Below are 13,322 nucleotides of genomic sequence, written 5' to 3'. Positions count from 1 at the left end.
GTTGAACGGATGACCGGACGACTGAACACTTAGGCTTTTATTATATAGGATCTTTCTTATGTGATCCTTAGAAGAAACTTACAAGTAGTCAAGGCAGGTAGTGTTACTGCCATTTTTAACATAAGAAAAGGAGATTCAGAGTCAGTGTTTCCATGATTACAGAGTTTAAAAATAGCAGAGTGGGTTCAGAGCATGCTGTCTTCTAACTTAATCTACAGCTATTTGGACTACTCCAGTTGTATTATTCATGTTGTGTTGTCTGGATAGGGACTAGCCTGAAGAAGTATGAATCCCAAGATTTGCTTTATTTTTTTATTTTTTAAAAAAGTCTCACTTGAATATATTTTTTCCTTTGATTTCTAGAGAGAGTGGGAGGGAGGGAGTAGGAGGGGGGAGAGAGACACAGACACACATCGACGTGAGAGAGACTCATTGATTGGTTGCCTCCCACATGCACCCCAACCGGGGCTAGGGAACCTGCAACCAAGTTACAGTGCCCTTGACTGGGAATTCAACCTGTGACCCTTTTGTTTGCAGGCTGACACTCTAACCACTAAGCAAAACTAGCCTAGGCCAAGATTTGCTTTAGAATTTGCATTAAAAATTGTTTAATGTTAACTTGTTTTCCATTATAATTAGTTCAAATGTTCATTATTTAGTTCCTACGCTCTGCCATATTCTTCTAATTGGTCTCCTCTTGGGGGTTACCTTCTTGGATCCCATCAGGTGAGTTTCGTGTCCTGTGTCCAGACTTCTGTCATTGCATTCGTCACTCTTCACTATAGGTGCTATTCTTGCCTGATTACCCCACTAACTCTGAGATCCCGGAAGGCAGAGGCTGTAGCTTTGATTTTTATATTCGTAACAACTCGCACAGTGGCTGGTGTATATATATGTTGCTGACTTTAAAATTAAATCCTCAAGTCAGAAAGGCCTTTGTCAAACCATGTGTCCCAAGATTAAGTTAGAAAGACCATCACTGTCCTGCAAGAAGTGAGTTGTCCCACAGGCTGTGTGCATGGATGACATGATGAGTGGATTCAATGGGGACAGAATTAGTCTTCACATCGTTGGGATTACAAGCATGCAGTGTGTTTTTAAGAGATGACTTTCCAAAGCCTGTTATCTGGCACATAATATGAAGTTAATAAATATTTGTTGAATACATGAATGAATGACTTCAAGCCCTATAGAAAGAGATGAAGGATCCAGATGAAGAGCCTTTTAAGTGTGGCTCAAAGAACTTGGCTGGACATTGAAGACCTTTTCATCATCAGTGGGGATTAATTTTCTTTTCTTTTACAGGATTGTGTTCAGATAGTTCCTTTCCCCATCCCGAAACTGCTTTTAAAGGGAATAGAAATTGTCTATGGAATTTCTCATGTGGAACTCTCTTACTGGTCACAGTAGTTCAAACAGGCTTGGTGATTAATATAGCTGCCATTTATATGCACTCTGTTGTGTGCTAGATGCTGTACCAGGGTCTGCATCTATCATCTCAATCCTGGAAACAGGCTCTGGGAGATAAGTTGCCCTGCGAAGCTGGGAGTCAGAGGTTAGTCTGACAGGCACTTGGGCTCTTCTGTGCTATAGTCAGTGTTGAACTAGTCGTAACAGAAAAGCAGGACAGCTGGCATTTCTTTCGTATTACTGCCACCCACTGGATCTTTTGAAAATAGCACCTATGTGGCTGAAAGCACACCGATAAGAATCAAAGGGAAAGTGATTTTAATTTCTTAGCAAGGCTGTTCAGTATCAATAGAAGTCTGCCAGCATGTCTAGCAAACGTGAAGGTGTAATCTTTGATTGTGTTGCCCAATACTGAAACCTGGGAAGTGAAGATGGTGAGAGGAGGGAGTGTGGCCGACAGTCTTGTATGAGTTCTGTAGTTCATTCAGTCAACCACGGGTAGGTCCTGGAGGCCTCCCTGCCCGTCACTGTGGTGGTAGTTGGCACATGAGAAAGGAATTTGTGTTTCTTTGGGCCCTGTTCTGCCTGATTCACTCTGACCTGTGTAGTTGCCTGACCCCTGTGTCTTGGTCGCACAGGGAGGCTGTGAGGTCACTGGGGAGTGTCACCTCAAAGGCAGGGAGGACCCTAAAGGCAGTGCCCAGCCATGGCCACATCAGAAGCCCCATCGGCCTCCTCCAAGCAGAGGCCCCTTTTGTAGTGTGTCAGGGTCTTTCTAGGGACTAGAGTGCATGCGGGAAGTTCCTCCAGTGCTTTTGTGCATGGGACCTGCATCTGAAATGAGTATCAGACTGGACTTTGGAGAGGAAGAGATGTCACAAAAGTGCAGTCAGGACTGCAGATGTTCTTCCTTTGAGAGGGAGGAGGTGCATGGTTATATGTGTGCATGTGCACATAGTGTGTGCGTGTGTGTGTGTCGTGGGAAATGTAAGAGTCTGTATAGGATACTTGGGTCTGTTTTAATTACTGGCATACAAATACCTGCTTCTCTTCTACTTTCCCTGCCTCCCCATTTCTGTCATCAATAAATTGTTTTGATGTTTACTTTAAATTGTTTTGATGGTTACTTTGTGGAGTCCATTTAAATAATATGGTGATTTGGGCATTTATTCTCACTGGGATAATTGAATATGCATGTAACATCAGAGCATAAACTATGAAGTCAAGGCAGAGCTTGAAACTAGAGTGAAATAGTGCGTTTGTAATGACACAAGGTGAGGCTGAGACCAAGAAGTTGTCCTCGTTCTGTGGTCTTTGGTTTGCTATTCCAAAGATTATACCATGTTCAACCCTTTCCTTTATACTCTGCCTCAAGCTTTTTGTGCCAAACATCCTTGAATTCTTTGTGGTTAGTTACTGCTCATGGGGCAGGTGGTAGCTTATTAGGATGACGAGAGGATCAAAGGAAAGGAAAGGACTCATCTATTGCTTACCCAGCAATAAATTGAGACAACCGGCATGCCTATCTGGTTCTCTGCTACTGACCTGATTTTAGCCCTAAGAGCCTTCAGTTCAAAACCCAGGGCAGTAGTAGTATCCTGGAGTCTGGCCGTGGTGAAGCCCTGCTTGGTTATAGACGTGACCGTGTCCTCTTCTCTAGCCCTGCATTAGACAGCCACCACCAAGTGCTGGAGGAGGCCTCTTGCCTAAGGCATCTCCCCTCTGGCCTGCTGCAGTGCCTGAAACCCATCCTAGACCTCTTGGGGACAGGTCTAGGATGAAGCCCCATTATGCAGACTCCAGAGAGAGCACCAGATTCAGATTGACTTATATAACTGTCGGTATCCTCAAGGGCTCCTGCTCTAGGGGTCATTCATCCCTCTGCTGGCCCAAAACATGGCCTGCACCTTCTTCCTGTGTCCCTGGGGCCCAGAAACACTGAGCGCAGGGCCGGCTGGTAATTTAAAGGATGGCTAGGGGTTTCTGGATAAAGATGGGGGATTGAGCACATTTATTTCTCTCCCTCTAGTAAAATCCTAGTAAAGGATTAAAAATGAATAAACCATAAACAGCCAAAGGAAACAGGACATTAGGAAATGAGATACCAACAAATCCATCCTGACTGCCCCTTGTCAGCTCTCTGGGCTGCTGCTGCAGGCTTCCCTGCCTGGCCGCCTCCCAGCCTCCTCTCCCCGCTGCTGCCCCTCTGCTGAACCCCAAGTGTGGGCACAGGCCCCGCTGTCAGCCCCCCTATCACGGGTCATACAGGAAGGCAGAGTCTGATACAAGGTAACTGAATACTTGAGGACCTCATCACAGCATATGGGACGGAGAAGAGGAGAGGCTTCTGTGCTCCTGGAGCCCACTGCTGCTCTGCACGGGACCCCCGGAAGTCCAGAACTCTACCAGCTGGCCGAAGCCAGAGGAAGCAGAAGCCAACCGCAGTCTCGGCCCAGGTCACTGCCCTCTGCGAAGATGACTTCTCTGAAGCTCCGCAGCGTCTCAGTCCGCAGCCTCTGCCCCTGCCCTTGGATCGCTCCTGCTCGCAGGGCTTCCCTGGAAGAAAGGGCAGGCACTTCCTTCAGACGTGCTTGACCCAAACTTAAATTGTGTTTCCAGAACAATGGGGAGTCTTCCCAAAGACAGAGTCCCGTGAACACACAAGAACGCAGAAAAAATGCTGTGATTCCCTAAACGGGGCTTTACATTTTTTGTTTGTTTCATGTCTGTTACATTAGGTACCTGAACTTTGCCCTTTTTCCTAACCCCCTCCCTTTCGTTTCCCTTGGGCCATCAGAGTAAGTCAGGCAAATCTCCACACTGGGTGTGGAGTCTGAACTCAGGCCCTGCGGTCTGAAACGTGGTGGTGAGGCCACTGCATGTTGCCATCTCATTTCTCATCACACTGGATTTGTCACTGCATTTGAGAGAGCAGAGCAGAACAAAGTTTTCACTAACAATCAAGCAGAAACTTACCACCAGAGAATTTTGAGCCCAGGCCTGAAGGAAATTCAGAAAATCACAGAAGGGAATGAGGCTCCTTAAGCGAACGTGGAAGATCCTGTTAACAGGTCAGCTTTCTGTGCATCACCTGAATTCAGGTTTAAATTTTTCATTACTCTAGTGATCAATATCGATTTTAGTTACACGACCTCTGACATTTGTTAGAAGGAAATCAGAGTCTCATTTGTGTAATTTTCTTAGGCTTGCTTTTGACAACTTGGAGCTGTATTATTGTCCTTTTAAGGGCTGCATTTTTAGCTTTGATCAGAAGGTGGCAGTGTGCCTTCCGTTTTCGGATTTGGATGTGAAATCTTGTACCTCCTTCTCCTGTAAGGTGCTGTATAATAGGGTGGTACATTGTGAAATCATGATGTAATGTGTTCATGGACCTACTACATTAAAACAATTAAAAAACTGATAAATGCTTATTTTTATCAATCAAATAGTGACCACAACACTGTACTGGATATTCAGTGGGTAAAATAGAAATATGTTAACTCAAAGGCTAATAAAAATGAAACAGAAGGCAGCTATATGTTCAATGAATTAGGATTTAAGAGAAATGAGAGATTACTATGGTCTTTGTTGGTAAGAGGACTTCTCAGAGGGAGCTGGTAGTTTAAAGGATGGTTAGGGGCTTCTGGATAAAGGGGGGATTGAGCACATTCATTTCTCTCCCTCTAGTAAAATCCTAGCAAAGGATTAAAAATGAATAAACCATAAACAGCCAAAAGGAAACAGGACATTAGGAAATGAGATACTAACAAATTTTGGAACGATGAAGGTAAAGGGAGTTATAGAAAGGATTTGCATGAAGGAGCATAAGGAAGGTGTTACAGATTGAATTGTACTCGATCCCAAAATTCATATGTTGAAGTCCTAACTCCCCACATCTCAGAATGTGTTTTTGGAGGTAGGGTCCTTAAAGAGGTAATTATGAAGACCCTAATACAATATGATTGTTGTCCTTATAAGACAGATTAGGACACACACAGAGAAGACCACATGAAGATGGGAAAAAGGGCCATCTATAAGCCAAGGAGTCCAGAAGAAACCAACCCTGCTGGACCTGGATCTGACTTCTAGCCCCCAGAACTGTGGAAAATGAACTTCTATTGTCTGAGCCAACAGTCTGTGGTCCTTGGCTGTGGCAGCCCTAGCAAACCAACACAGAAGCTATCTACATTCTGGGACCCTGGAGAGGCTCTGGACTGGGGAAACCAGTATAATGGGTAGGTGTCTGTCATTAATTTTGGGACATTCTCAGTTATTATTCCTTCAAATATTTCTCTCATTCTATTCTTTCTTCTGATATTCCTATTACATGTTTGTTGAAACTTTTGTAATCATCCCACAGTTCTTGAATATTGTCTTTTTATTTTCGTTTCTCTTTGCATTTCAGTGTTAGAAGTTTTGTGTTCTACTTTAGATCTATGATTTATTTTGAGTTAATTTTTGTGAAAATTGTACTGGCCAGATCTTCCAATATTATGCTGAATAAGAGTGGTGAGAGTGCACATCCTTGCCTTGTTCCCAGTCTCAAGCAGTCTCTCACCATTAAGTATAATGCTGGTTGCAGTTTTTTGTTGTTTGTTTGTTTGTTCTTTATCAAGTTGAGGAAAGTTCCTTCTATCTTTATTTTTCTGAGAGTGTTTTTTTTTTTTAAATCAAGAATGGATGCTAAATTTTCAAAAGCTTTTTCCGTACATGATAAGATTATATTTTTTCATTAGCTTTTTAATATGGTGGATTACATTGATTGATATTCAAATATTAATCTAGGATTGCATCCCCAGAATAAACCCTACTAGGTCATGATTTAGAATTTTTTATATAATGCTGAATTATGTTTGCTAATGTTTTGTTATGGACTTTTTTTTTACATCTATATGCATGAGGGATACTGGTTTGTGGTTTTCTTCTTTGATACTGTTGGTGTCTGGTTTGGGTGCAAGAGTAATATTGGCTTCATAAAATGAATTGGGAAATGTTATCTCCTATTTTCTGGGAGAGATTGTTTACGATTGCTACTAATTCTTCAAACATTAGATCAAATTCTCCAGTAAAACAATCTGGGTCTACAGATTTATTTTTCAATCCTCACCCAAGGATATGTTTTTAGGGAGGAGGAGGCAGAGCAGGAGGAGGAGGAGAAGGAGGAGAAGGAGGAGAAGGAGAAGGAGAGAGAGAGGGGGGAGAGAGAGAGAGAGAGAGAGAGAGAGAGAGAGAGAGAGAGAGAGAGAGAGAAACATCAATTGATTGCCTCTTGTACACATCTTGACCGGGGATGGAACCTGCAACCTGGGTATGAACCCAAGACCTTTCAGTGTATGGGATGATTCTCTAACCAACTGAGCCACACTGGCCAGGGCCAAGGCCTAGAGATTTGGAGGCAGTGTGCAGCTTTTAAATTACAAATTTTAAATATTATCAAATTATTTCATATCCTATCTAATAAAAGACAAAAAGGGTAATTAACTGTACCTCCGCTATGCTTCCCATTGGCTAATCAGAGCGATATGCAAATTAACTGCCAACAAAGATGGCAGCCAGCAGCCACGCAGCTGAAGCGAGCAGGAGGCTTGCTTGCTCCAGTGATGGAGGAAGCCAAGGTTCCCCGCCTGCCACGGCCTGGCTCTGAGCTCTGGAAGCAACAATGTTTCAATTATAGAAGCTAAACAAACACCAGATACCTGCTTTCAGCCCGCCAGGGCCTCAGAGCTGGGAGCGCCAGTGACGGCAACAATGTTTCAATTATAGAAGGTAAATAAATCCCAGAATAAAAAAAAAAGAAAAAAAGGAGAGGCTGGGAGCTTCAGTTGCCTGCCAGCCTGGAAACGGCCCTCAGCCCCTCACCCAGACTGGCCAGGCACCCCAGTGGGGACCCCCACCCTAAAGGGGGTGTGGCCAGCCTGAAAACAGCCATCAGCCCCTCACCCAGGCTGGCCAGGCACCCAAGCGGGACACCCACCCTGATCCGGGACACCCTTCAAGGCAAACCAGCCGGCCCCCACTCGTGCACCAGGCCTCTATCCTATATAGTAAAAGGGTAATATGCAAACTGACCCTAACAGCAGAAAGACTGGGAATGACTGGTCACTATGACACACACTGACCACCAGGGGGCAGACGCTCAATGCAGGAGCTGCCCTCTGGTGGTCAGTGCGTTCTCACATGGGGGAGCTCTGCTCAGCCACAAGTCAGGCTGATGGTTGCCAGTACAGCAGTGGTGGTGGGAGCCTCTCCTGCCTCCTCAGCAGCACTAAGGATGTCCGACTGCAGCTTAGGTCTGCTCCCCGCTGGCAAGTGGACATCCCCCGAGGGCTGCCGGGCTGCCAGAGGGATGTCTGATGGCCATCTTAGGCCTAATCCCCTGGGGAGCAGGCCTAAGCCAGCAAGTGGTCATCCCCCAAGGGTCCCAGACTGCGAGAGGGCACAGGCCAGGCTGAGGGACACCCCCCCCCCCGAGTGCACAAATTTTTGTTCACCGGGCCTCTAGTTGAATAATAATAAAAGGCTAATATGCAAATTGACTGAACGGTGGAATGACTGATAGCTATGATGTGCACTGACCACCAGGGGGCAGACGCTCAACATAGGAGGAGCACTGGGGGAGCACTGCTCAGCCAGAAGCTGTGCTCACAGCTGGCAAGTGCAGCGGTGGTGGTAGGAGCCTCCCCTGCCTCCTCAGCAGTGCTAAGGACCCCTCAGGGGGGTCCCGCACTGCGAGAGGGCACAGGCTGGGCTGAGGGACCCCCCTCCAGTGCACAAATGTCATGCACTGGGCCTCTAGTTGAATAATAATAGTAGTTTGTGTTTTTGGTGAGATATTGATCAATTTCTTCTAAGTTGTCAGATGGGAGTATATAGATTGTTTGTAGTATTTTCTTATCCTTGAAATAATAATTTCAATAGTTTTAAATTTATTGAAATTTGTTTTAAGGCCCAGGATGTGGTGTATGATTTGTGAATACTTGAAAAAACTATGGATTCTACTGTTGTGAGTGGAGTGTTTTATGAATGCCAACCCATTGGTTGATGGTGTTGAGTTCTTCTGTACTTTGCTAATTTTTTGTCTAGTTGTTCTATCAGTTGTTGAGAGAGGACTGTTCAAGTCTCCAACTATAACTGTGGATTTGCCTATTTCTCATTTCAGTGCTATCAGTTTTTGCTCCCCATACTTTGCAGCTCTGCTGTTTGGTGCATACACATTTGGTGCTGTATCTTCCTAATATACTGATCCCTTTGTCATTATGTAATGTCCCTTTTTGTTTCTAGTAATTTTCTTTGTTTTGAAGTCTACTTTACTTAATATTAACATAGCCACTCCTGCTTTCCTTTGATTAATGCTTGCATGATATGCCTTTTTCCATCATTTTACTTTCAACCTTCTTGTATCATCATATTAAAAGTTTCTTGTAGCCCTAACCGGTTTGGCAAAGTGGATAAAGTGTTGGCCTGCGGACTCAAGGGTCCCAGGTTCGATTCCGGTCAAGGGCATGTACCTTGGCTGCGGGCACATCCCCAGTAGGGGGCGTGCAAGAGGCGGCTGATCGATGTTTCTCGCTCATCGATGTTTCTGGCTCTCTATCCCTCTCCCTTCCTCTCTGTAAAAAAATCAATAAAATATATTTAATAAAAGTTTCTTGTAGACAGCAGATAGGTAAGTCTGACTATTCCAACCTGCTGATCTCTGTCTTTTAATTTGTATAGTTAGGCTATTTATATTTAATGTAATTATTGATATGTTAGGATATGTCAGCCATTTTCATATGTCTTCTTTTCCTTGCCTTTCTATATGTTATTGAAACATATTTTAAAATTCCACTCTGATTCATCTATCTCTTTTTAAAAAGTGTATCTTTTAATATAGCATTTTTATTGGTTGCTCTTAGTTTTACATTATCTATACATAACTTATCACAATCCACTGGTGGTGTTATTTTACCAGTTTGAGTGATGTATAGAAACCTTACCTCTCTTTATGTCCCTTGACTCTCCCCTACTTATGTCTTAAACATTTTATCTACATCCATTTAGAACCATGTCAGACAATGTTATAAAGTCCTGACTCTCCATTAGGCCTCCTTTGACACCAGGGAAGGAGATGGACATCTCATTACTGCTGGGTGGGGATAGAAGTCCAGTTGTCCAATTGATATCATCCTATATAATAAAAGGCTAATATACAAATCGACCAAATGGCAGAATGACCAGTCGCTATGATGCGCACTGACCACCAGGGCTCAACGCAGGAGCTGCCCCCTGGTGGTCAGTGCAGTCCCACAGGGGTAGCACCACTCAGCCAGCACTAAGGATGTCTGACTGCCGGCTGACTGGGAGCGGGCCTATGGCAGCAGTCGGACATCCCCTGAGGGCTCCTGGACTGTGAGAGGGTGCAGGCTCGGCTGAGAAACCCCTCCAGAGTGCACAAATCTCATGCACTGGGCCTCTAGTAAGGGGATAAAATTCCTGGCTCCCTACTTGGCTTCATTTACATTCACCCCTTTGGGTGTTGGAGCTCTTTATTAGAGCCCCGTGCATGTGGGAGCCTAGGCTTCCTACTTGGCCTTTGCTGATGTAAATGATAGTGGAGCCATAGATTTTCTGTGATATTTGTCTGGAGTAGAACAGCTATTATTTGAAAGATTCTGTCTTGCTCCTTTCCTGGTCCTTTGGCTAGAGAGAGCAGACTTTTGGGGGGCTTTTTTCATATGTACCCATTGGTATTTCCAGGCTGCTGGTCTCTTCAGTTTGGCATATATGAGGCAAAAAGACAACCCAAAGGTATTCATTGCTCTGTTCTTTGAGTCCCAAAGTCCCTAATTAATCTACCTCTTTCTCTCTACTTTTCAGTTTTCATATATATATATTAGATAGAGATAGAAACATCAATGAGAGAGAATCATCAATCAGCTGCTTCCTGCATACCTGCTCCTGGGGACAGAGTCCGTAACCTGGGCATGTGCCCTGACTAGGAATTGAACCATGACCTCCTGGTCCATGGGTCAATGCTCAACCACTGAGTCACACTGGCTAGGCCAGTGATGGCGAACCATTTGAGCTCGGCATGTCAGCATTTTGAAAAACCCTAACTTAACTCTGGTGCCGTGTCACATATAGAAATTTTTTGATATTTGCAACCATAGTAAAACAAAGACTTATATTTTTGATATTTATTTTATATATGTAAATGCCATTTAACAAAGAAAAATCAACCAAAAAAATGAGTTCATGTGTCACCTCTGACACGCGTGTCATAGGTTCACCATCACTGGGCTAGGCTGTCTTCTATTTGATTTATAAATAATTTCCAGAGGTTTTTTTAAAATAGATTTTTTTCCCAGCTGTGACTCCAGACAGGATCCAAAGAGGAGTTTTACCATCTCTTCTTTGGGTTTTATGGAGACTAGCTTTACCTTTCTGTGTTAGCCTCTTAAGGCACTGAGTCAACCTTAAAAGGGCACAGGAAAGGGCAATAAAATAGATTTTTTATTGTTTTCAGAGAAGAAGGGGGAGAGGGAGAGAGAGCTAGAAACATCAATGATGAGAAAGAATCATTGATCAGCTGCCTCCTGCATGCCCCACATTGGGGATCAGCCCGAAACCCGGGCATGTGCCCTGATGGGGAATCAAACCTCGACTTCCTGGTTCATACATTGATGCTCAACAGCTGAGTCACACCAGCCATCATGTCCAGAGTTTTTCATTGTACTTAGCCAGAAAAAAATATGGAAAAGTACACCTACAACTAATTGTTTTAAAATATTTTATGTACTTTGCAATTTAATCTCACCAGAAAATTAAGTCAGAATCTCTTCATAATGCTTGATTTCTCATGCTCCCTCATTTTTCATCAGCAAGTCCCTTGGCTCTGTCTCTGAAAGGTATTCAGATCCTCTCCTCTCCATCTTCCGTCAGCATCTCCTTCCTATGCTACAGATAGGAGTAACTGGTCTCCCTGCCTCCACTCTTGCTCCTACAACTCATTCTTTAAACAATCATTGAGTAAACTTTTAAAAACAAATTATTTCATGTCACTGTCCAGATTAAGTATCTCTAAATAGTTTTTTCATTACACTGTGAATAAAATATGAATTCCTGAATCTATTGTAGTACAATGGGTGGTTTGTGCTCTGTCTCCCACACCAGACAGAGCAATGACAGGGCAAGAGCCCGGTTTAATCCCCTTTGTACCCCTGGTATCATGCACTGTGCCTGGCATACTGTGTGCCCTCAGTAAACTGTAGTACAATGAGTGGTTTGTGCTCTGTCTATTAGGTCCCCAATTAATCTACCCCTTGCCTACATCTCCAAATGCATCTCCTTCGTTCCTCCCTTAAATCAACATGCTGCCATCATACTGACTTCATTTTTCTCTTCTAAATTCTTCTATCTTGTACCTGCCGCAGGGCCTTTGCACTTGCTATTGCCAAGCCCAGAGTGCTCTTCTCCCAGATCTTCACAGGGTTCCTTTTGTTCATGTGAACTCCAGCTTAAACAGGACCTCTTCTGAGAAGCCTTCCTACTAGCTCCCTTACCCAGATAACTTTATGTATTGTCCTGTTTAATTTTGTACAAAGTGCTTATCACGAATATCTCAGGTTTATTTATTTGCTTTCTAGGCACCTTTTTTCCTCTGATACATAAATTTCATGTGATCAGGGTCATTGCCTAGTCTGTCTACTGAGATGCACTGGGCACACAATATCTAAATATTTTTTACTGAAAGGATGAATTTGATCAACTCCTATTGAGCTAATTATATATAAGGGTCTATGTTGGGTACAAGACAGTATTTCACATATGACATTGAATCTGAACACTGACCTTTTGTTATCTTTGTCATCTGTTATAAAGGAGGAAACTGAGGCTTGAGGAGAGTCAGTACTTCCCCCAATGTTAACGAATTCAATTCCACCAACATTGACTGAGGGCACACAGTATGCCAGGCACAGTGCATGATACCAGGGGTACAAAGGGGATTAAACCGGGCTCTTGCCCTGTCATTGCTCTGTCTGGTGTGGGAGACAGAGCACAAACCACCCATTGTACTACAATGTGATGTGGGAATCGTGGTGGCCAACCTTATTCCAAAGGTAGGAACAAAACACTGAGAGATAAAGAATTGTGTGCCTAATTTTGCAGGATGGTTGGATATAGATCTTGAAAAGTTTTACAGAGAAGATGGCATTTGAGCTAGGCCTTCAGAGATGAGTAGGATTTTGCCAGGTGCAGAAGGAGTGATCAGAGCTCTCCAGGTAGAGTGAAGAAGAGATGTGAAAGCAGAGAGACTTGAAAGAGTGCCTATCCCAGCTAGTTAGCTATTGAAAGCAGACTGGACTGTCAAACGTTTATCAAAGTCAGCATTCAAGTGAATCTGACTCAAAATTCAAGTGAAAAATTAATGAATTTTTTATCTATCTCCTAGAGTTAATAAAAGTTTGCTTTGTATAAGTTTTTTTTTTCCTCAAAGCTTTATGCGTTTTTTCCTCATTAGCCTCTTGTTGGAATGAACTATGGTGATACCATGTGGAAGTGGGGCCAAGGGCATGGTAAACTCACAGATACCCGGTTTGCTGACTCATGGGCTGGCACAGGCTGGTGTGCTGTGCTTAGGGGGGGGCTCTCTTACTCCTGCCAATGTGGCCACACGACATGAAATCCCTGAACTAGGAATTGCTGTGGAGTCAACCTTGCTGATTGGAGCTCAAATACCACTAGGAGGAGAAATACATAAAACTGTGATTGGATATTAGCATTTCTGGGAGAATGAGTTTGTGAGCATCTTCCCTCAGTGTTGGGCAGTGTCCTTAGGGACAAGGGAATGGACCTTTGGTCCAGGGGAGTGAGGAGAAGGACAGGATGAACATGGAATGTATGCCCGATATAGAGCTAGGTGCTCCAGT

General features: G+C 43.8%; 1 non-coding gene across 1 annotated transcript; it reads right to left on the bottom strand.

Annotated features, from left to right (window-relative positions):
- Window positions 1-10,758: 10,758 nt before the first annotated feature.
- LOC111826638 lies at window positions 10,759-10,880 on the bottom strand. The gene has a single exon (XR_002829992.1). It is a non-coding gene; the product is annotated as a small nucleolar RNA SNORA26 (small nucleolar RNA).
- Window positions 10,881-13,322: the final 2,442 nt, after the last annotated feature.

This window comes from Myotis lucifugus, unplaced genomic scaffold (genome assembly GCF_000147115.1).
Source record: "Myotis lucifugus unplaced genomic scaffold, Myoluc2.0 scaffold_91, whole genome shotgun sequence".
In the NCBI taxonomy this organism is placed as follows: domain Eukaryota; kingdom Metazoa; phylum Chordata; class Mammalia; order Chiroptera; family Vespertilionidae; genus Myotis; species Myotis lucifugus.
The sequence above is the reverse complement of the archived record's forward strand: the minus strand, read 5'-3'. Positions and strand labels throughout refer to the sequence as shown.